This window comes from Phyllobates terribilis, unplaced genomic scaffold (genome assembly GCF_046119375.1).
Source record: "Phyllobates terribilis strain yellow unplaced genomic scaffold, ASM4611937v1 Scaffold_488__1_contigs__length_1352022, whole genome shotgun sequence".
In the NCBI taxonomy this organism is placed as follows: domain Eukaryota; kingdom Metazoa; phylum Chordata; class Amphibia; order Anura; family Dendrobatidae; genus Phyllobates; species Phyllobates terribilis.
In genome coordinates this window covers 874,277-894,822 of record NW_027363248.1, presented here as the reverse complement: position 1 = coordinate 894,822, position 20,546 = coordinate 874,277, and the positions used below count along the sequence as shown (strand labels likewise).

General features: G+C 43.7%; 8 non-coding genes across 8 annotated transcripts; all 8 read left to right on the top strand.

Moving 5' to 3' along the window:
- The first annotated feature begins 195 nt into the window (after positions 1 to 195).
- LOC141230035 (U2 spliceosomal RNA) lies at positions 196 to 386 on the top strand. Its single transcript, XR_012296626.1, has one exon. It is a non-coding gene; the product is annotated as a U2 spliceosomal RNA (small nuclear RNA).
- Positions 387 to 1,495: 1,109 nt separating this feature from the next.
- On the top strand, positions 1,496 to 1,686 carry LOC141229902 (U2 spliceosomal RNA). The gene has a single exon (XR_012296520.1). It is a non-coding gene; the product is annotated as a U2 spliceosomal RNA (small nuclear RNA).
- A 1,109-nt stretch (positions 1,687 to 2,795) lies between these two features.
- LOC141230034 (U2 spliceosomal RNA) lies at positions 2,796 to 2,986 on the top strand. The gene has a single exon (XR_012296625.1). It is a non-coding gene; the product is annotated as a U2 spliceosomal RNA (small nuclear RNA).
- A 1,109-nt stretch (positions 2,987 to 4,095) lies between these two features.
- On the top strand, positions 4,096 to 4,286 carry LOC141230033 (U2 spliceosomal RNA). The gene has a single exon (XR_012296624.1). It is a non-coding gene; the product is annotated as a U2 spliceosomal RNA (small nuclear RNA).
- A 1,109-nt stretch (positions 4,287 to 5,395) lies between these two features.
- On the top strand, positions 5,396 to 5,586 carry LOC141229912 (U2 spliceosomal RNA). Its single transcript, XR_012296529.1, has one exon. It is a non-coding gene; the product is annotated as a U2 spliceosomal RNA (small nuclear RNA).
- A 6,068-nt stretch (positions 5,587 to 11,654) lies between these two features.
- On the top strand, positions 11,655 to 11,843 carry LOC141229983 (U2 spliceosomal RNA). Its single transcript, XR_012296593.1, has one exon. It is a non-coding gene; the product is annotated as a U2 spliceosomal RNA (small nuclear RNA).
- Positions 11,844 to 12,952: 1,109 nt separating this feature from the next.
- Positions 12,953 to 13,143, top strand: LOC141229894 (U2 spliceosomal RNA). The gene has a single exon (XR_012296512.1). It is a non-coding gene; the product is annotated as a U2 spliceosomal RNA (small nuclear RNA).
- Positions 13,144 to 14,252: 1,109 nt separating this feature from the next.
- Positions 14,253 to 14,443, top strand: LOC141230032 (U2 spliceosomal RNA). Its single transcript, XR_012296623.1, has one exon. It is a non-coding gene; the product is annotated as a U2 spliceosomal RNA (small nuclear RNA).
- The last annotated feature ends 6,103 nt before the right edge of the window (positions 14,444 to 20,546 follow it).

The window sequence follows — 20,546 nt, the reverse complement described above, 5'->3', positions numbered from 1 at the left end:
TGCTGTGTTTAAAGAGGTGGAGTTATGCAGATCTAAAACGCGTGGATTGCAGCAGCAGCAAGCCGAAAAGTGCAGGCATGTAAGGGATCTAGAGGTTGACAACATGTCTTCTTAACGGGAGTCCAGGAGCTCATCTCCACAAATGGACTCTTCAGGATCCTTGGGTGGCTCCGTAGTTCGAAACCAATTCTGGTTATCGCTTCTCGGCCTTTTGGCTAAGATCAAGTGTAGTATCTGTTCTTATCAGTTTAATATCTGATACGTCCCCTATCTGGGGACCATATATTAAATGGATTTTTAGAACAGGGAGATGGAAAAAGAGCTTGCTCTGTCCACTCCACGCATTGACCTGGTATTGCAGTATCTCCAGGACCGGTGCACCCCTTCTTTAATGCAGTTTCTAAAATCAGAAAGTATTGAATTCAATGTTTTTTGTTCATTTTGCTTGTTTGTCGGATTTTGGGATGGACTCTTTGGCTTTGCTTTTCTTCTCCTCATTGGATTTTTCATGTTCAAAGTTGCAGAAGCCAGATGACAAGCTCATTTTGGTTCAACTTCAGCAACTGTGCATTGCATTGCCATGTAATGTAACGCAATGCTATCTTTCTAGCTCTCCCTCTTTACTTCCTTTTGGATAAACAGACATATTAGGCAAGCATTTTGGAGCTTTCACCTAAATAACTACAGGTGGTGAGATAAGCTGCACAATATAATTGACCTTTCAGTATATTGTTGCACACACACCATCTATTTAGCAAATGCCCTTGTTATCAACAGCAGCCTTTTAAACTCACCTGAGCTAACAGGTATGTGCGCTGATTACTCTGCTGCGCTTAAAATTTCTTTTTTGGTTTGCTACAATGCCTTTTCTGAAACGTTGTCTCCCTCTGCTGGAACACTGACTTCTTTCAATTAATGCCTGCAGACTATAAAAGAGAACCCAACCCAAAAAGTTTGGTTGATTAGTCTGTGGCATTATGTTAAACTTTTGCTTATGGCGGTCTCTGTGAGCTTCTCAGCGACATTCAGCCAGCCAGGTATCCTGCCTGCAGTAGATGGAATGTGGCAATGGAACGCTGGCTGCGCGTGTCATAATAGGCTCTGAGCCTTTATATACCTGCGCACAGCAGCAGCCACCTTCAGTCTGCTGCTGGACAGCCAGCAGCAGCAGGAGAGGTAAGTAATCAGCAGCCCTCCTGCTAAGGGTAGACAGCTGCTCGTTCCACCCCACCCCCCGCCTTAATTGGTTCTCCTCCCTTCCAACGGTGTTGAGGCGGGTGGGAACAGCAGGGGGTGAGGGTGCTGTGTTTAAAGAGGTGGAGTTATGCAGATCTAAAACGCGTGGATTGCAGCAGCAGCAAGCCGAAAAGTGCAGGCATGTAAGGGATCTAGAGGTTGACAACATGTCTTCTTAATGGGAGTCCAGGAGCTCATCTCCACAAATGGACTCTTCAGGATCCTTGGGTGGCTCCGTAGTTCGAAACCAATTCTGGTTATCGCTTCTCAGCCTTTTGGCTAAGATCAAGTGTAGTATCTGTTCTTATCAGTTTAATATCTGATACGTCCCCTATCTGGGGACCATATATTAAATGGATTTTTAGAACAGGGAGATGGAAAAAGAGCTTGCTCTGTCCACTCCACGCATTGACCTGGTATTGCAGTATCTCCAGGACCGGTGCACCCCTTCTTTAATGCAGTTTCTAAAATCAGAAAGTATTGAATTCAATGTTTTTTGTTCATTTTGCTTGTTTGTCGGATTTTGGAATGGACTCTTTGGCTTTGCTTTTCTTCTCCTCATTGGATTTTTCATGTTCAAAGTTGCAGAAGCCAGATGACAAGCTCATTTTGGTTCAACTTCAGCAACTGTGCATTGCATTGCCATGTAATGTAACGCAATGCTATCTTTCTAGCTCTCCCTCTTTACTTCCTTTTGGATAAACAGACATATTAGGCAAGCATTTTGGAGCTTTCACCTAAATAACTACAGGTGGTGAGATAAGCTGCACAATATAATTGACCTTTCAGTGTATTGTTGCACACACACCATCTATTTAGCAAATGCCCTTGTTATCAACAGCAGCCTTTTAAACTCACCTGAGCTAACAGGTATGTGCGCTGGTTACTCTGCTGCGCTTAAAATTTCTTTTTTGGTTTGCTACAATGCCTTTTCTGAAACGTTGTCTCCCTCTGCTGGAACACTGACTTCTTTCAATTAATGCCTGCAGACTATAAAAGAGAACCCAACCCAAAAAGTTTGGTTGATTAGTCTGTGGCATTCTGTTAAACTGTTGCTTATGGCGGTCTCTGTGAGCTTCTCAGCGACATTCAGCCAGCCAGGTATCCTGCCTGCAGTAGATGGAATGTGGCAATGGAACGCTGGCTGCGCGTGTCATAATAGGCTCTGAGCCTTTATATACCTGCGCACAGCAGCAGCCACCTTCAGTCTGCTGCTGGACAGCCAGCAGCAGCAGGAGAGGTAAGTAATCAGCAGCCCTCCTGCTAAGGGTAGACAGCTGCTCGTTCCACCCCACCCCCCGCCTTAATTGGTTCTCCTCCCTTCCAACGGTGTTGAGGCGGGTGGGAACAGCAGGGGGTGAGGGTGCTGTGTTTAAAGAGGTGGAGTTATGCAGATCTAAAACGCGTGGATTGCAGCAGCAGCAAGCCGAAAAGTGCAGGCATGTAAGGGATCTAGAGGTTGACAACATGTCTTCTTAACGGGAGTCCAGGAGCTCATCTCCACAAATGGACTCTTCAGGATCCTTGGGTGGCTCCGTAGTTCGAAACCAATTCTGGTTATCGCTTCTCGGCCTTTTGGCTAAGATCAAGTGTAGTATCTGTTCTTATCAGTTTAATATCTGATACGTCCCCTATCTGGGGACCATATATTAAATGGATTTTTAGAACAGGGAGATGGAAAAAGAGCTTGCTCTGTCCACTCCACGCATTGACCTGGTATTGCAGTATCTCCAGGACCGGTGCACCCCTTCTTTAATGCAGTTTCTAAAATCAGAAAGTATTGAATTCAATGTTTTTTGTTCATTTTGCTTGTTTGTCGGATTTTGGGATGGACTCTTTGGCTTTGCTTTTCTTCTCCTCATTGGATTTTTCATGTTCAAAGTTGCAGAAGCCAGATGACAAGCTCATTTTGGTTCAACTTCAGCAACTGTGCATTGCATTGCCATGTAATGTAACGCAATGCTATCTTTCTAGCTCTCCCTCTTTACTTCCTTTTGGATAAACAGACATATTAGGCAAGCATTTTGGAGCTTTCACCTAAATAACTACAGGTGGTGAGATAAGCTGCACAATATAATTGACCTTTCAGTATATTGTTGCACACACACCATCTATTTAGCAAATGCCCTTGTTATCAACAGCAGCCTTTTAAACTCACCTGAGATAACAGGTATGTGCGCTGGTTACTCTGCTGCGCTTAAAATTTCTTTTTTGGTTTGCTACAATGCCTTTCCTGAAACGTTGTCTCCCTCTGCTGGAACACTGACTTCTTTCAATTAATGCCTGCAGACTATAAAAGAGAACCCAACCCAAAAAGTTTGGTTGATTAGTCTGTGGCATTCTGTTAAACTGTTGCTTATGGCGGTCTCTGTGAGCTTCTCAGCGACATTCAGCCAGCCAGGTATCCTGCCTGCAGTAGATGGAATGTGGCAATGGAACGCTGGCTGCGCGTGTCATAATAGGCTCTGAGCCTTTATATACCTGCGCACAGCAGCAGCCACCTTCAGTCTGCTGCTGGACAGCCAGCAGCAGCAGGAGAGGTAAGTAATCAGCAGCCCTCCTGCTAAGGGTAGACAGCTGCTCGTTCCACCCCACCCCCCGCCTTAATTGGTTCTCCTCCCTTCCAACGGTGTTGAGGCGGGTGGGAACAGCAGGGGGTGAGGGTGCTGTGTTTAAAGAGGTGGAGTTATGCAGATCTAAAACGCGTGGATTGCAGCAGCAGCAAGCCGAAAAGTGCAGGCATGTAAGGGATCTAGAGGTTGACAACATGTCTTCTTAACGGGAGTCCAGGAGCTCATCTCCACAAATGGACTCTTCAGGATCCTTGGGTGGCTCCGTAGTTCGAAACCAATTCTGGTTATCGCTTCTCGGCCTTTTGGCTAAGATCAAGTGTAGTATCTGTTCTTATCAGTTTAATATCTGATACGTCCCCTATCTGGGGACCATATATTAAATGGATTTTTAGAACAGGGAGATGGAAAAAGAGCTTGCTCTGTCCACTCCACGCATTGACCTGGTATTGCAGTATCTCCAGGACCGGTGCACCCCTTCTTTAATGCAGTTTCTAAAATCAGAAAGTATTGAATTCAATGTTTTTTGTTCATTTTGCTTGTTTGTCGGATTTTGGGATGGACTCTTTGGCTTTGCTTTTCTTCTCCTCATTGGATTTTTCATGTTCAAAGTTGCAGAAGCCAGATGACAAGCTCATTTTGGTTCAACTTCAGCAACTGTGCATTGCATTGCCATGTAATGTAACGCAATGCTATCTTTCTAGCTCTCCCTCTTTACTTCCTTTTGGATAAACAGACATATTAGGCAAGCATTTTGGAGCTTTCACCTAAATAACTACAGGTGGTGAGATAAGCTGCACAATATAATTGACCTTTCAGTATATTGTTGCACACACACCATCTATTTAGCAAATGCCCTTGTTATCAACAGCAGCCTTTTAAACTCACCTGAGATAACAGGTATGTGCGCTGGTTACTCTGCTGCGCTTAAAATTTCTTTTTTGGTTTGCTACAATGCCTTTCCTGAAACGTTGTCTCCCTCTGCTGGAACACTGACTTCTTTCAATTAATGCCTGCAGACTATAAAAGAGAACCCAACCCAAAAAGTTTGGTTGATTAGTCTGTGGCATTCTGTTAAACTGTTGCTTATGGCGGTCTCTGTGAGCTTCTCAGCGACATTCAGCCAGCCAGGTATCCTGCCTGCAGTAGATGGAATGTGGCAATGGAACGCTGGCTGCGCGTGTCATAATAGGCTCTGAGCCTTTATATACCTGCGCACAGCAGCAGCCACCTTCAGTCTGCTGCTGGACAGCCAGCAGCAGCAGGAGAGGTAAGTAATCAGCAGCCCTCCTGCTAAGGGTAGACAGCTGCTCGTTCCACCCCACCCCCCGCCTTAATTGGTTCTCCTCCCTTCCAACGGTGTTGAGGCGGGTGGGAACAGCAGGGGGTGAGGGTGCTGTGTTTAAAGAGGTGGAGTTATGCAGATCTAAAACGCGTGGATTGCAGCAGCAGCAAGCCGAAAAGTGCAGGCATGTAAGGGATCTAGAGGTTGACAACATGTCTTCTTAACGGGAGTCCAGGAGCTCATCTCCACAAATGGACTCTTCAGGATCCTTGGGTGGCTCCGTAGTTCGAAACCAATTCTGGTTATCGCTTCTCGGCCTTTTGGCTAAGATCAAGTGTAGTATCTGTTCTTATCAGTTTAATATCTGATACGTCCCCTATCTGGGGACCATATATTAAATGGATTTTTAGAACAGGGAGATGGAAAAAGAGCTTGCTCTGTCCACTCCACGCATTGACCTGGTATTCCAGTATCTCCAGGACCGGTGCACCCCTTCTTTAATGCAGTTTCTAAAATCAGAAAGTATTGAATTCAATGTTTTTTGTTCATTTTGCTTGTTTGTCGGATTTTGGGATGGACTCTTTGGCTTTGCTTTTCTTCTCCTCATTGGATTTTTCATGTTCAAAGTTGCAGAAGCCAGATGACAAGCTCATTTTGGTTCAACTTCAGCAACTGTGCATTGCATTGCCATGTAATGTAACGCAATGCTATCTTTCTAGCTCTCCCTCTTTACTTCCTTTTGGATAAACAGACATATTAGGCAAGCATTTTGGAGCTTTCACCTAAATAACTACAGGTGGTGAGATAAGCTGCACAATATAATTGACCTTTCAGTATATTGTTGCACACACACCATCTATTTAGCAAATGCCCTTGTTATCAACAGCAGCCTTTTAAACTCACCTGAGCTAACAGGTATGTGCGCTGATTACTCTGCTGCGCTTAAAATTTCTTTTTTGGTTTGCTACAATGCCTTTTCTGAAACGTTGTCTCCCTCTGCTGGAACACTGACTTCTTTCAATTAATGCCTGCAGACTATAAAAGAGAACCCAACCCAAAAAGTTTGGTTGATTAGTCTGTGGCATTATGTTAAACTTTTGCTTATGGCGGTCTCTGTGAGCTTCTCAGCGACATTCAGCCAGCCAGGTATCCTGCCTGCAGTAGATGGAATGTGGCAATGGAACGCTGGCTGCGCGTGTCATAATAGGCTCTGAGCCTTTATATACCTGCGCACAGCAGCAGCCACCTTCAGTCTGCTGCTGGACAGCCAGCAGCAGCAGGAGAGGTAAGTAATCAGCAGCCCTCCTGCTAAGGGTAGACAGCTGCTCGTTCCACCCCACCCCCCGCCTTAATTGGTTCTCCTCCCTTCCAACGGTGTTGAGGCGGGTGGGAACAGCAGGGGGTGAGGGTGCTGTGTTTAAAGAGGTGGAGTTATGCAGATCTAAAACGCGTGGATTGCAGCAGCAGCAAGCCGAAAAGTGCAGGCATGTAAGGGATCTAGAGGTTGACAACATGTCTTCTTAATGGGAGTCCAGGAGCTCATCTCCACAAATGGACTCTTCAGGATCCTTGGGTGGCTCCGTAGTTCGAAACCAATTCTGGTTATCGCTTCTCGGCCTTTTGGCAAGATCAGTGGTGGTTTTCTGCTGCTGGTGTTGTTTGGAGGGCAGTTGTGACTGGGGTTCCCCCTTGTGGGGCCCTAGTGTGCGATTGAGCGGCGATTGTGTTTATCTGCTGTAAAAATGGTGGAGAAAACACGTGGATTAGAGGACTCGGTCCGTCTGAAGGTGGCTGCAGGTCATGAAGGAGAAATCGGTTTGGACCAAGTTTGCGTTGATGTCTTGAAGAACATTAATGGCTTGAAGGTAACGGATGTATTGGCACTGCAGGATTTTCAGAAACAAGGAATTTATGATATCACTTTTGTTTCTTTGAGTATTTGCCAGAGAGTCTACATGGAGTTGGTACGAATGAAGGAAGAAAAGGAATTGAAATGCCTAGAGTTTATTGCACTGGAACCTCTGTTCCAGCAGACATATAAGTATGTGGTTGTGCACATGTATAACCCTAAAGTTCCGGATGAGACTGTTTCCAATTTTTTAGCTCGGTATTGTAGTGAGGTTAAATTTTTGGGAAGAATGAAGAACAAATACAATTATCTAAATGGCAAGAGGAGATATGTTGTAAAACTGACACCGGATGATAGAGCTATTGGGGGTGCCAAGAGCATTCCTGCACAGTTTTCTATCGGAGGAGAAAGAGGATTTTGTTTTTATAATGGACAGATGGAATATTGTAGGAAGTGTCATGAGTTTGGACATGTTCAGAAAGATTGTCCAGTGCAAGGTGATGTTTGTAGAGGTTGTGGGAAATCTGGGCATGTTGCAAGTGGTTGCCCAATGAATAAGGTGTGTGATTTGTGTGGACATGCAGATCACCTTGCAAGGAAATGTAGATTGTGGGCTCAGATTCCTAGGTCACAGGTGGACGCTGAAGAGAGGCAGAAGAAGACTCGGCAGGAAAGTGGGGAGGAGGGCGAAGGCTCAGATTCAGAGGGGGAAAGCCAAAAACAAGATGGTGGTAGGGGAAGAGACCATGCGGTGCCCAAGATGGAGGAAAAGGGGCGTAGCCAGAAGAAAGTTGGTTTGAGGGAGGGGCTGGAAGTAATAAACAAAGTAGCTGATGTGCATGGCCCGGGTGATGGGATGGATTTGTCTAATATGGCGGAGTCAGTGAATCCTGTTTTGGGAAGAGATGGGGGTGAGGAAATGGAGGTTTTGGAGGAGGAGGATTCTGATTCGGATGGAACTATAACCCCTCAGCAGCGTGATAGGGTTAACAGTGATTGGAGTGAAAATGAGGAGGAAGATGATGGCAAGGAGGAGAGTTATGCCTCCGTGATTAAAAGAAGTAAGGTGGAGGGGTGTTGGTCTGGGGGGCAGGAAGATCCAGTCTCCCTAAGACCAGGTTATTCTAACAGGGACTCGAGTTCTGAGTCGCCTGATATACGTAGAAAAGTGGGTGGCAGGAGTGGGTTTTCTCCTGGTTCATGATGGATCGGGTATGGTGGAGATTTTTTCCTGTTGTTATGATGGCGTTGTGTGTTGCTTCTCTGAATGTACGAGGGATTGGTTCTGCTTGTAGGAGAGCAGGGATACTGGAGTACATTGAGAGTGTGAATGCAGATATTGTCTGTCTGCAGGAATGTGTAATTAAATCTGCCCCGCATGAGAGTGAGTGGAATAAGGGGCAATCTTTTTGGTCCCCATGCTCAGAAAACAGGAATGAAGGGGTGGGCATTTTACTGTGTAATTCCAGTCTAAAGGTTTTAGAGTTTAAAGTAATCATACCTGGGAGATGTTTGTTTTTATTAGTGGATTTTTTAGGTCAGCGGGTACGGGTTTTTAATGTTTATGCCCCTGCTGATAAACAAGCAAGAGTTGGGTTTTTGGAGTCTCTAAAGTTGTTTTTACCAGGCAGAGACTTCACTATAGTGGCTGGAGATTTTAATTGTGTCAGATCCGCAAAAGATCGTAAGAGCTCTACGGAAGGTAGGACTGATGTTACGTCTAATATTTTAAATCAGATTGTGCAGGATTTACGCTACACGGATGCTGGTCTGATGGTTGGGCCAAGTGATAAGTTCACATACATATCAGATAGTGGACGTAGTGTTTCCCGAATTGACTATGTTTTTATGTCTGAAGGGATTAAGGTGGCCAAGTGCAACCACGTGATGACGACTTTTTCTGACCACAAGATGATAGTGGTAGATCTGTGTATAGCTGAGTCCCTGGCTTTTGGAAAGGGACTCTGGAAGCTGAACGTAAGCCTGCTGGAAGAGGAGAGTGTTAAGGTTGGTTTTAATAAAGTGTTTTTGTCTTGTGTGTCTGAACAGCACCTTTTTAAAAATTTGCTAGAGTGGTGGGACTGGGCTAAGGAGAAATTTGCATGTTATTTTAAAGGGGTGTGTTTTAGGAGAGCGAAAGCCAAAAGGGATCATGATGCTGCTGTTATTTCAAAATTGGAAGTACTCCATAAGTTTAAGAGAGCGGGGATGGAGGTGGATAAAGAGATTGCAGATTTGAAGGACGAACTGAAGAAGATACTTATTGAAAAAGGGAAGACTATTATGTTTAAGGCAAAAATAAAGCACATGGAGGAAAATGAGCAATGTTCGAGATACTTTTTTAAAAAATGTTTTAAACCTAAAGGGGTTTTTAAGTCTGTTTTTTCTCCTGCAGGGGAGGTATCTGGGGATGAGATGATTGGCAGTATTCTTTCCTTTTATGAAACACTCTTCTCTAACGATAGTAGAGCCAGTGATGCGGAAATTAATGATTATTGCAAAGTATTAACTAATAATATTCCTGAGGAGAAAATTGGGTTTTTAAGTGAGGAGGTTGGGAAAGATGAAATTAGACGGGCAGTGGATGGCTTGGCGAAAGGCAAGACGCCAGGCTGTGATGGTCTTCCTGCTGAATTTTATGTTAGATTTTGGGATATTATAGGTGTGGAGTTTTCCCGGGTGGTGCAATATGGTTTTACTCATGGGATTTTATCGGTTTCTATGCGTAGGGGGATTGTTACGCTGATTCATAAGAAAGGGGACATGAGGGATATTAAAAATTGGAGGCCCATAACATTGTTAAACAGTGATTACAAAATTATTTCTAAAATTGTGGCTGGTAGACTGGCAGATGTGATAGGTGATATGGTGGGGGAGTATCAGGCATGTGCAGTGCCTGGTAGGAAAATTTCAGATAATTTGCTGCTTCTAAGAGACTTAATTTATCAGGCTAATTTGAATAAGAATGCTCTTTTGTTACAGTCGGTGGACCTGGAGAAAGCCTTTGATAAAATATCACATAGATTTTTGTTCTCTGCTTTAAGTCACCTTGGTGTTCCGGATAAATTATTGATGGTCATTAAGAGTTTTTATTGTGGGGTCAGTAGCCAGATTTTATTTAATGGGCATGTGAGTTCCAGTTTTAATATTTTATCGGGAGTTAGGCAGGGTTGTCCCCAGTCACCAATTCTTTTTATCTGTGTGGTTGAGGCCCTTTTAAAAAGTGTGCAAGTTGACAAGTGTGTGGCTGGTGTTTTTATTCCTGGGGGATCCGGGGGTCCAGTCAAGTCTTTAAGTTATATGGATGATATTGTTTTTACTTGTGGTTCACAGGCGGATCTCAATAGAGTGAATTTGCACGTAAGGATTTTTTGTTGTGTGGCTGGTATGGCGGTGAATTGGGGAAAGTGCCAGCTTTGTAACTTTGGGAGGCAGGTTGAGGTTAACGTGGCAGGAGTGGAGAGTAGGGAGGAAATTGAGGTTCTTGGTGTCATCTTTGAGAAGGAACTGAAAGGGAAAAGCAGCCTGAAGATTCTAGAAGACAAAATGGATCAGAAGTTGAACTTTTGGAAACTAAGGAACCTGTCGCTGAGAGGGAAAGTGCTGGTAATCAAGTCTGTGATTCTCCCGCTTCTGCTGTACACTGCTTTGATTTTCCCACCTGCTGTGCTTTGGACAAAGAGAGTGACAAGGAAACTGTTTGTGTTTTTTTGGGGATCCAAAATGGAGAAACTAAGAAGAGGAATGGTTATGTGTTCTGTGGAAAATGGGGGTTGTGATTTTCCTAACATTGACTTATTTTTAAGAATGCATTATTTTTTGAACATTTATAAATTATCCCAGTGCAATAACAGGACTGCGGACATGTGCAAATATTTAGCAGGACGGCTTTTCCAGAAATGGAGCTGGTGTGAGAAGGATTTAAGAAAACCAGTTTCGTTTGTGATACCGTTTTTTTATGTGGTGCTTAGGTCCTTCTATGATCAAAATGGGATAAGCTCCATGGTTAGACCGGACAAAAAACTGATTGTCTCAGGTATTAAGAAGAAGGAGATGTTATGTGATGTGCCGTTTTGTAATAATGCACAGTCTGGACAGGTGTGGAAGCTTTTTTTCATGCGTGGAATCAGCAACAGACAGAAGGATGTAACCTGGATGGCGTTGCATGGATGCTTGCCAACAAGGGCTTTTTTGAATGACCGGGGGATAAAGGTTCAAGAACTATGTCCTAGGGAAGGTTGCAATAAGGTGGAAACAATACAGCATATTTTTTGGGACTGTTTTTTTGCTAAAAAAGTTTTTACCTTGTTGTCACGTATGTTTGTTGCTTTAGTTGGTTTTCATTGTTTCGATTTTGAAAGGATTTTAATAGGTCAAGATTTTAAGTACTCGCAAAGGAAGCGGGCAAGCTGGATTATTTTTGTCATATATAAAGAGGTTTTATGGGACGTTCGGAATTTGGTGATTTTTAAAAAGATTGTTTTTTCCCCCATGGAATGCAGAAAGATTTTTCTTGCTAGACTGTTTTATGCCTATTTATTGGATAAAAAGAAGTATGGTGAGACAGCAGCAGAAGCACTCTGGAACTTTTCACATTGGACTTCTTACAGTAAGTAACAGTTAATTGCAGGGTTGTGTTTTTTGGGATTTTGTTTTTGTTTTTCCGAATGATGATTTGAGAACCCGTTATGTGAATATGCGCTATGATGCATAAATTAATGTGGGTCTTAATCTGAGGAAAAAAAAAAAATCTGTTCTTATCAGTTTAATATCTGATACGTCCCCTATCTGGGGACCATATATTAAATGGATTTTTAGAACAGGGAGATGGAAAAAGAGCTTGCTCTGTCCACTCCACGCATTGACCTGGTATTGCAGTATCTCCAGGACCGGTGCACCCCTTCTTTAATGAAGTTTCTAAAATCAGAAAGTATTGAATTCAATGTTTTTTGTTCATTTTGCTTGTTTGTCGGATTTTGGGATGGACTCTTTGGCTGTGCTTTTCTTCTCCTCATTGGATTTTTCATGTTCAAAGTTGCAGAAGCCAGATGACAAGCTCATTTTGGTTCAACTTCAGCAACTGTGCATTGCATTGCCATGTAATGTAACGCAATGCTATCTTTCTAGCTCTCCCTCTTTACTTCCTTTTGGATAAACAGACATATTAGGCAAGCATTTTGGAGCTTTCACCTAAATAACTACAGGTGGTGAGATAAGCTGCACAATATAATTGACCTTTCAGTATATTGTTGCACACACACCATCTATTTAGCAAATGCCCTTGTTATCAACAGCAGCCTTTTAAACTCACCTGAGCTAACAGGTATGTGCGCTGGTTACTCTGCTGTGCTTAAAATTTCTTTTTTGGTTTGCTACAATGCCTTTTCTGAAACGTTGTCTCCCTCTGCTGGAACACTGACTTCTTTCAATTAATGCCTGCAGACTATAAAAGAGAACCCAACCCAAAAAGTTTGGTTGATTAGTCTGTGGCATTCTGTTAAACTGTTGCTTATGGCGGTCTCTGTGAGCTTCTCAGCGACATTCAGCCAGCCAGGTATCCTGCCTGCAGTAGATGGAATGTGGCAATGGAACGCTGGCTGCGCGTGTCATAATAGGCTCTGAGCCTTTATATACCTGCGCACAGCAGCAGCCACCTTCAGTCTGCTGCTGGACAGACAGCAGCAGCAGGAGAGGTAAGTAATCAGCAGCCCTCCTGCTAAGGGTAGACAGCTGCTCGTTCCACCCCACCCCCCGCCTTAATTGGTTCTCCTCCCTTCCAACGGTGTTGAGGCGGGTGGGAACAGCAGGGGGTGAGGGTGCTGTGTTTAAAGATATGGAGTTATGCAGATCTAAAACGCGTGGATTGCAGCAGCAGCAAGCCGAAAAGTGCAGGCATGTAAGGGATCTAGAGGTTGACAACATGTCTTCTTAACGGGAGTCCAGGAGCTCATCTCCACAAATGGACTCTTCAGGATCCTTGGGTGGCTCCGTAGTTCGAAACCAATTCTGGTTATCGCTTCTCGGCCTTTTGGCTAAGATCAAGTGTAGTATCTGTTCTTATCAGTTTAATATCTGATACGTCCCCTATCTGGGGACCAAATATTAAATGGATTTTTAGAACAGGGAGATGGAAAAAGAGCTTGCTCTGTCCACTCCACGCATTGACCTGGTATTGCAGTATCTCCAGGACCGGTGCACCCCTTCTTTAATGCAGTTTCTAAAATCAGAAAGTATTGAATTCAATGTTTTTTGTTCATTTTGCTTGTTTGTCGGATTTTGGGATGGACTCTTTGGCTTTGCTTTTCTTCTCCTCATTGGATTTTTCATGTTCAAAGTTGCAGAAGCCAGATGACAAGCTCATTTTGGTTCAACTTCAGCAACTGTGCATTGCATTGCCATGTAATGTAACGCAATGCTATCTTTCTAGCTCTCCCTCTTTACTTCCTTTTGGATAAACAGACATATTAGGCAAGCATTTTGGAGCTTTCACCTAAATAACTACAGGTGGTGAGATAAGCTGCACAATATAATTGACCTTTCAGTATATTGTTGCACACACACCATCTATTTAGCAAATGCCCTTGTTATCAACAGCAGCCTTTTAAACTCACCTGAGCTAACAGGTATGTGCGCTGGTTACTCTGCTGCGCTTAAAATTTCTTTTTTGGTTTGCTACAATGCCTTTTCTGAAACGTTGTCTCCCTCTGCTGGAACACTGACTTCTTTCAATTAATGCCTGCAGACTATAAAAGAGAACCCAACCCAAAAAGTTTGGTTGATTAGTCTGTGGCATTCTGTTAAACTGTTGCTTATGGCGGTCTCTGTGAGCTTCTCAGCGACATTCAGCCAGCCAGGTATCCTGCCTGCAGTAGATGGAATGTGGCAATGGAACGCTGGCTGCACGTGTCATAATAGGCTCTGAGCCTTTATATACCTGCGCACAGCAGCAGCCACCTTCAGTCTGCTGCTGGACAGCCAGCAGCAGCAGGAGAGGTAAGTAATCAGCAGCCCTCCTGCTAAGGGTAGACAGCTGCTCGTTCCACCCCACCCCCCGCCTTAATTGGTTCTCCTCCCTTCCAACGGTGTTGAGGCGGGTGGGAACAGCAGGGGGTGAGGGTGCTGTGTTTAAAGAGGTGGAGTTATGCAGATCTAAAACGCGTGGATTGCAGCAGCAGCAAGCCGAAAAGTGCAGGCATGTAAGGGATCTAGAGGTTGACAACATGTCTTCTTAACGGGAGTCCAGGAGCTCATCTCCACAAATGGACTCTTCAGGATCCTTGGGTGGCTCCGTAGTTCGAAACCAATTCTGGTTATCGCTTCTCGGCCTTTTGGCTAAGATCAAGTGTAGTATCTGTTCTTATCAGTTTAATATCTGATACGTCCCCTATCTGGGGACCATATATTAAATGGATTTTTAGAACAGGGAGATGGAAAAAGAGCTTGCTCTGTCCACTCCACGCATTGACCTGGTATTGCAGTATCTCCAGGACCGGTGCACCCCTTCTTTAATGCAGTTTCTAAAATCAGAAAGTATTGAATTCAATGTTTTTTGTTCATTTTGCTTGTTTGTCGGATTTTGGGATGGACTCTTTGGCTTTGCTTTTCTTCTCCTCATTGGATTTTTCATGTTCAAAGTTGCAGAAGCCAGATGACAAGCTCATTTTGGTTCAACTTCAGCAACTGTGCATTGCATTGCCATGTAATGTAACGCAATGCTATCTTTCTAGCTCTCCCTCTTTACTTCCTTTTGGATAAACAGACATATTAGGCAAGCATTTTGGAGCTTTCACCTAAATAACTACAGGTGGTGAGATAAGCTGCACAATATAATTGACCTTTCAGTATATTGTTGCACACACACCATCTATTTAGCAAATGCCCTTGTTATCAACAGCAGCCTTTTAAACTCACCTGAGCTAACAGGTATGTGCGCTGGTTACTCTGCTGCGCTTAAAATTTCTTTTTTGGTTTGCTACAATGCCTTTTCTGAAACGTTGTCTCCCTCTGCTGGAACACTGACTTCTTTCAATTAATGCCTGCAGACTATAAAAGAGAACCCAACCCAAAAAGTTTGGTTGATTAGTCTGTGGCATTCTGTTAAACTGTTGCTTATGGCGGTCTCTGTGAGCTTCTCAGCGACATTCAGCCAGCCAGGTATCCTGCCTGCAGTAGATGGAATGTGGCAATGGAACGCTGGCTGCGCGTGTCATAATAGGCTCTGAGCCTTTATATACCTGCGCACAGCAGCAGCCACCTTCAGTCTGCTGCTGGACAGCCAGCAGCAGCAGGAGAGGTAAGTAATCAGCAGCCCTCCTGCTAAGGGTAGACAGCTGCTCGTTCCACCCCACCCCCCGCCTTAATTGGTTCTCCTCCCTTCCAACGGTGTTGAGGCGGGTGGGAACAGCAGGGGGTGAGGGTGCTGTGTTTAAAGAGGTGGAGTTATGCAGATCTAAAACGCGTGGATTGCAGCAGCAGCAAGCCGAAAAGTGCAGGCATGTAAGGGATCTAGAGGTTGACAACATGTCTTCTTAACGGGAGTCCAGGAGCTCATCTCCACAAATGGACTCTTCAGGATCCTTGGGTGGCTCCGTAGTTCGAAACCAATTCTGGTTATCGCTTCTCGGCCTTTTGGCTCAGATCAAGTGTCTGGACATCAGGTTCCTTGAGTGCTAGCCCTCGGCCTTCCAGCATCGCCACTCCGGTGGCTTAAGCTGGATGCTGCTATAGGGGGAGAGTGAGGAGGAAACGGGAAGGCGATTTCCGTGGCTGACTATGGGAGTCAAGCTGAAATTTGCTGGGACCGGGGACCCCCGGGTCAAGAATGGATTTCGCATTGAGATTTCCGAGGAGAAGAAGGGACATTTTTCCATGTCCTACCTGGTGAATGCCATCTTCTATGAAGCATTGAAGATTAAGAAGTCGGACATTCTTTGCCTGCAGGAATTTAGAAGTCATGGAAGGTATGTGCTGGTTCTTTCTACTATGGCTGCTTGCCAAAATCTTTATAGAACCTTGAAAGGCCATACTGAGAACTCCCTCCTAGATGGACTCACTTTTACTGTCCTCTATTCAAAGGGGGATGTTCCTGTTGTTGTGTTTATGCACAATCCCTTTATCCCCCAGGAGGACATTACTGTATTCTTGAGGAGGCATTGTACTTATGTGCATTTTTCCCACAAGATCTCGAATGAAGAAGGCTTGTGGACTGGCAAATACAAGTACTTTGTTCGTTTTGCTACAGACCCCGAGGGGCCAGGGGGCATACATTATCCTCCTATGAGTTTCTCTATTGGGAGAGACACTGGTTTCTTGTACTTTCCTGATGCTCCTTTTTTCTGCAGAAGATGTAACAAGTATGGTCATGTCCAGGAGTCCTGCAGGTATCCGCCAACCTGCAGGAGGTGTAACACGTCTGGTCATATGGCGAAAGACTGCAAGAACCAGGTAAAGTGTGATGCTTGTGGTGAGGAGGGGCATGTTCTTAGGCAGTGTCAAGCTAGAACCACTCCTAAGTCTTTTGCTCAAGTGGTCGCGGAGGGGCCTGCTGTTCCTTCGACTTCTACTAGGGTTCCACAAGGTCCCCTTCCGGATGTCGGGGAGGCAACTGCTCCCCAAGAGGAAGAGGATGGCACTCAGATGGACGACATATTTGAAGATGCCCAGCTTCAGCCTCCTGCGTCAGGAGGCTTTGACATGGTGATTCCAGAGGTGATGTCACCTTTCCCTCCCCAGTTTGGTGTCCGTGGTGAGGGGGAAATGGACTTGTCCAATTCTCCTGTCATATCTTGGTGCAATACTGCTTCAGAGGAGATCGGGGGCGGTGGCCAAGGGGACTTGTCTGCTGTCCGTTTCTCTGATGAGGAGGATCCTGATGTGGTCAAGAAGAAGCCAAGGACTGAGTGTTCATCTATTGCTGCCGTGTGTGATAGCCCGGTGGACTCTCGTGCTTACCCGTCAGATGTATTTTCTCCTGACATTGTTACATTTGGCATTCAGCCAGATGGTAATAGCTTTGCTTTGCTTGATGAAGGTTGAGTTGATGTTTTCTTTCTTTTTTTTTCAGGTTATGTGTGATCCCCTTTAGTTATGCCGCATCATTCTGGATGGGACATTGTGTCCCTTAATGTTAGGCAAATTAGATCTGTTACCCGAAGAACAACAGTTCTGGATTATCTAAAGGGTTTGAGTGCAGATGTCTATTGTCTACAAGAGTGTGGGATTACTGAATCTCCAGGGGATAAGGACTGGCCTTATGGCCAGTATGTTTGGTCGGGGTCCAGCTTTAACAAAAATGATGGTGTGGGGATTTTAGTTGGTAATAAGAATATTACTATTGATAGTTACACGGTTGTGGAGGTGGGTCGCTGCATTATTGTTTTTTTGAGTTATAGGGGGTGGAAGGTTAGAATGATTAATTTATATTGTCCTACTAAAAAAGAGGAGCGGCTTGCTCTTCTTGAGAAATTGAGTTTTTTTCTCCCTGGAAAAATTCCTACAGTTTTTGTTGGTGACTGTAATTGTGTCACAGAAGGTAATGTGGACATTACGGGAAAAAAGTTATCTCAACTTATTTCTGATTTTTCTTTCTTAGACGCTGCAATACTTGAGTATGGCATTCCACCACCGCCTACATATTATGCTGACCGTGGTAATATTTCATCGAGGATAGATAGGATGTTATTTTCCAAAAATATGGTTTGTTCAAGTTATGTTCAACATAAGGTACCTTTTTCTGATCATGAGTGTTTGCGTGGAGTTTTTAGTGCGAATGGGGACATGGTGTTTGGGGGTGGGGTTTGGAAATTGAATACGAGGTTGTTGGAGGATGAGGAGGTGATGAGTGAGTTGGAGAAAAGGTATGCAAGTTGGAGGTGGCGTAAGCGTGATTTTGGTAGTGTGCTTGAATGGTGGAATTGGGTGAAATTACAGTTAAAAACTTTCTTTAAAAAATGGGGCTACAATAAAGCTGCCAGATATCGTAATAGATTTAATGACTTAAGTAGACGGATTGATTGGTTGCGTGGGTGTGTTAGGAAAGGAATGGATATGTCTGATCAGCTTGAGGTTGCTAAGAATGAGTTAAAATGTCTTCTGGATGAAAAAGGTAAAGAGATTATTTACCGTACCAAGTTAGAGCATTTGGAAAAGAATGAAAAGTGCACCAGGTACTTTTTTAAAAAAATGAATGGAAGGAAGTTGGATTTGAGTGAAGTGGTAGGTGAAGATGGATCTAGTGTGGTTGGGAAGAATGTGTTGAATGAGGTGAATGGCTTCTATAGTAAGTTGTACGATGAGAAATGGATTGATCCTGGACTTGTGTCGCATGTATTGAGTGGTATGGAGAAGAGACTTGGTTCGGATGAATGTGATGCTTTGTGTGAGGATGTTATTTTGGATGAGGTGAGGAATGTTGTTATGAGTGCTAAAAAGAATAAGACGCCTGGGAAGGATGGGTTGCCTGTGGAGCTGTATGTGAAAGCTTGGGAGTTTTTGGGTAAGGACTTGACTGAGGTTTGTAGGTATATGTGGATGAATGGTGTTTTGTGTGACAGTATGAAAGAGGGTATAGTGGTTCTTGTGTTTAAGAAGGGTGAGAAAAAGCGTTTGGAGAACTGGAGACCCATATCATTGCTTAACGCTGATTATAAGGTCTACAGTAAATTGTTAGCAAATCGTATGCGTGAGGTGATTGGTAGGGTTGTGGAGGATGACCAAGTGTGTGCCGTGCCTGGTCGGAGTATAAGTGATAATTTGTTATTGTTAAGGGATATGCTTGGGGATTGTAAGACTAGAAAGCAGAAGTGTATGGTGTTAGCAATTGATTTCGAAAAGGCTTTTGATAGAGTTTCGCATGTGTTTCTGTTTAAAGTATTGGAGAGGATGGGTTTCCCTAGGGTTTTTCTGAATGGAGTTAAGTCTTTATATGATTATGTGTCAAGTGAGTTTTTAGTGAATGGATGGTTGTCTGACAAAGTGATGATTAGGTCTGGTGTAAGACAGGGGTGCCCTATGTCCCCTGTCTTGTTTGTATGTGTGATTGAGCCTTTGCTGTGTTTAGTGAGACGTGAGAAAATGATGAGAGGATTGTTAGTGCCTGGGAGTGGTGGTAAGCATGTGAAGGTGTTAGGTTACATGGATGATGTTGTGATGGTGAGTGAAAGTATGGCTTCAATGAGTAGGGTGAGGTTGCTTTTGGATTTTTTCTGTGGTGCATCAGGTTTTAGAGTTAACTGGACTAAGTGTAGTTTCAAATGCTTTGGAGATGACAGTATTCGTATGGAAGGTGTTAAGTATGAGGAGAGTGCAATTAAGGTTTTAGGGGTATTTTTCAATGATGATCTGAAAGGAAATGAGAGTTGGGACGAGTGTGGTATGCGTGTTGAGCGAAAATTGAATTTTTGGAGAATGAGAGATCTTTCTTTGCGGGGCAAAGTTCTAGTTATCAAAGCAGTGATCTTACCCATTCTGCTTTTTGTGGCCATAATTTTTCCATCCCCTTTTAGGAAAGTGAAGAGAGTTGAGAAAATGATTTTTTCCTTTTTCTGGTGCAGCAAGATGGAGAAGCTGAAGAGGGAAAGCCTTTATAAGGCCTGCCAGCATGGTGGTTTGGGATTTCCTAATGTTGAGGTTTTTTTAGGGCTCCATTATATTAAGACGATTGTGGTATTGTTGGGTAAAGGTAATAAGGGTGCATGTATGGCAAGTTATTCTGCAGGATGGATGTTGTATGGGTTAGGTTGGAGAAAGAGGGATGCGAGAGTGCCTGTGTCTTTTAAGTGTCCGGTGTGGTATGAGGTGATTGAGAAGTTTGTCAAGAAGTATGATTTGCTGAGTGTGCCGGTGGATGAGTTTAGAATGACTAAGAGGGTGTATAGGAAATTGTGTGCAAATGAGGTCGAGTCTAATATTGTTGGTTTGAGAGGGAATGAGGTTGCGGATGCTTGGAGAAAGTTGGGTATGTATGGGATGTCCAACAAACAGAAGGATGTAGTCTGGATGGCGTTTCACAATATTCTTCCAGTGAGAGACGTTCAAAAGAAGAGAGGTTTGATTAGGTCGGATGTTTGTCCAAGAGATGGATGTAATGGTTGTGAGACGGTTATGCATCTGATGTGGAATTGTGATTTTGCACAAGACGTGTGGAAATGTGTAGGGGGGTTGTGTAGGAGTTTGGCAGGAGTGACTTTTGTGGATTGGCGTGTGGTTATGTTTGGTATTGGTGCAAGTGGACGTGTAAAGGAGAGAGTTTTGTGGTTAATTATGGCTTGTGTGTTAGAAAGTTTGTGGGATGTGAGGAATCTTTGTGTATTTAAAAGGAAATCAATTACAGTAAATGAATGTATTAGGATTATTCTTTCTAGGCTATTTTTGATTTACAAGATGGATAGTAGTAGCGGTGGTGGAACAGATGCCGAGGGAATATGGAAATTTAAAAAGTGGAGGCATATTGTAAAATTTCAGTGATCTTTTGGTTTATATTAATAAGATGTTCTTCTTTCTGTAATATTAGGTTACTTTATGCTTAATAAATATGGCCATGATGATGAGAAGTTTTTTTTGCAACAGTTTTGGTATATCCTACTGATTTGCTATAAAACTAACCTGA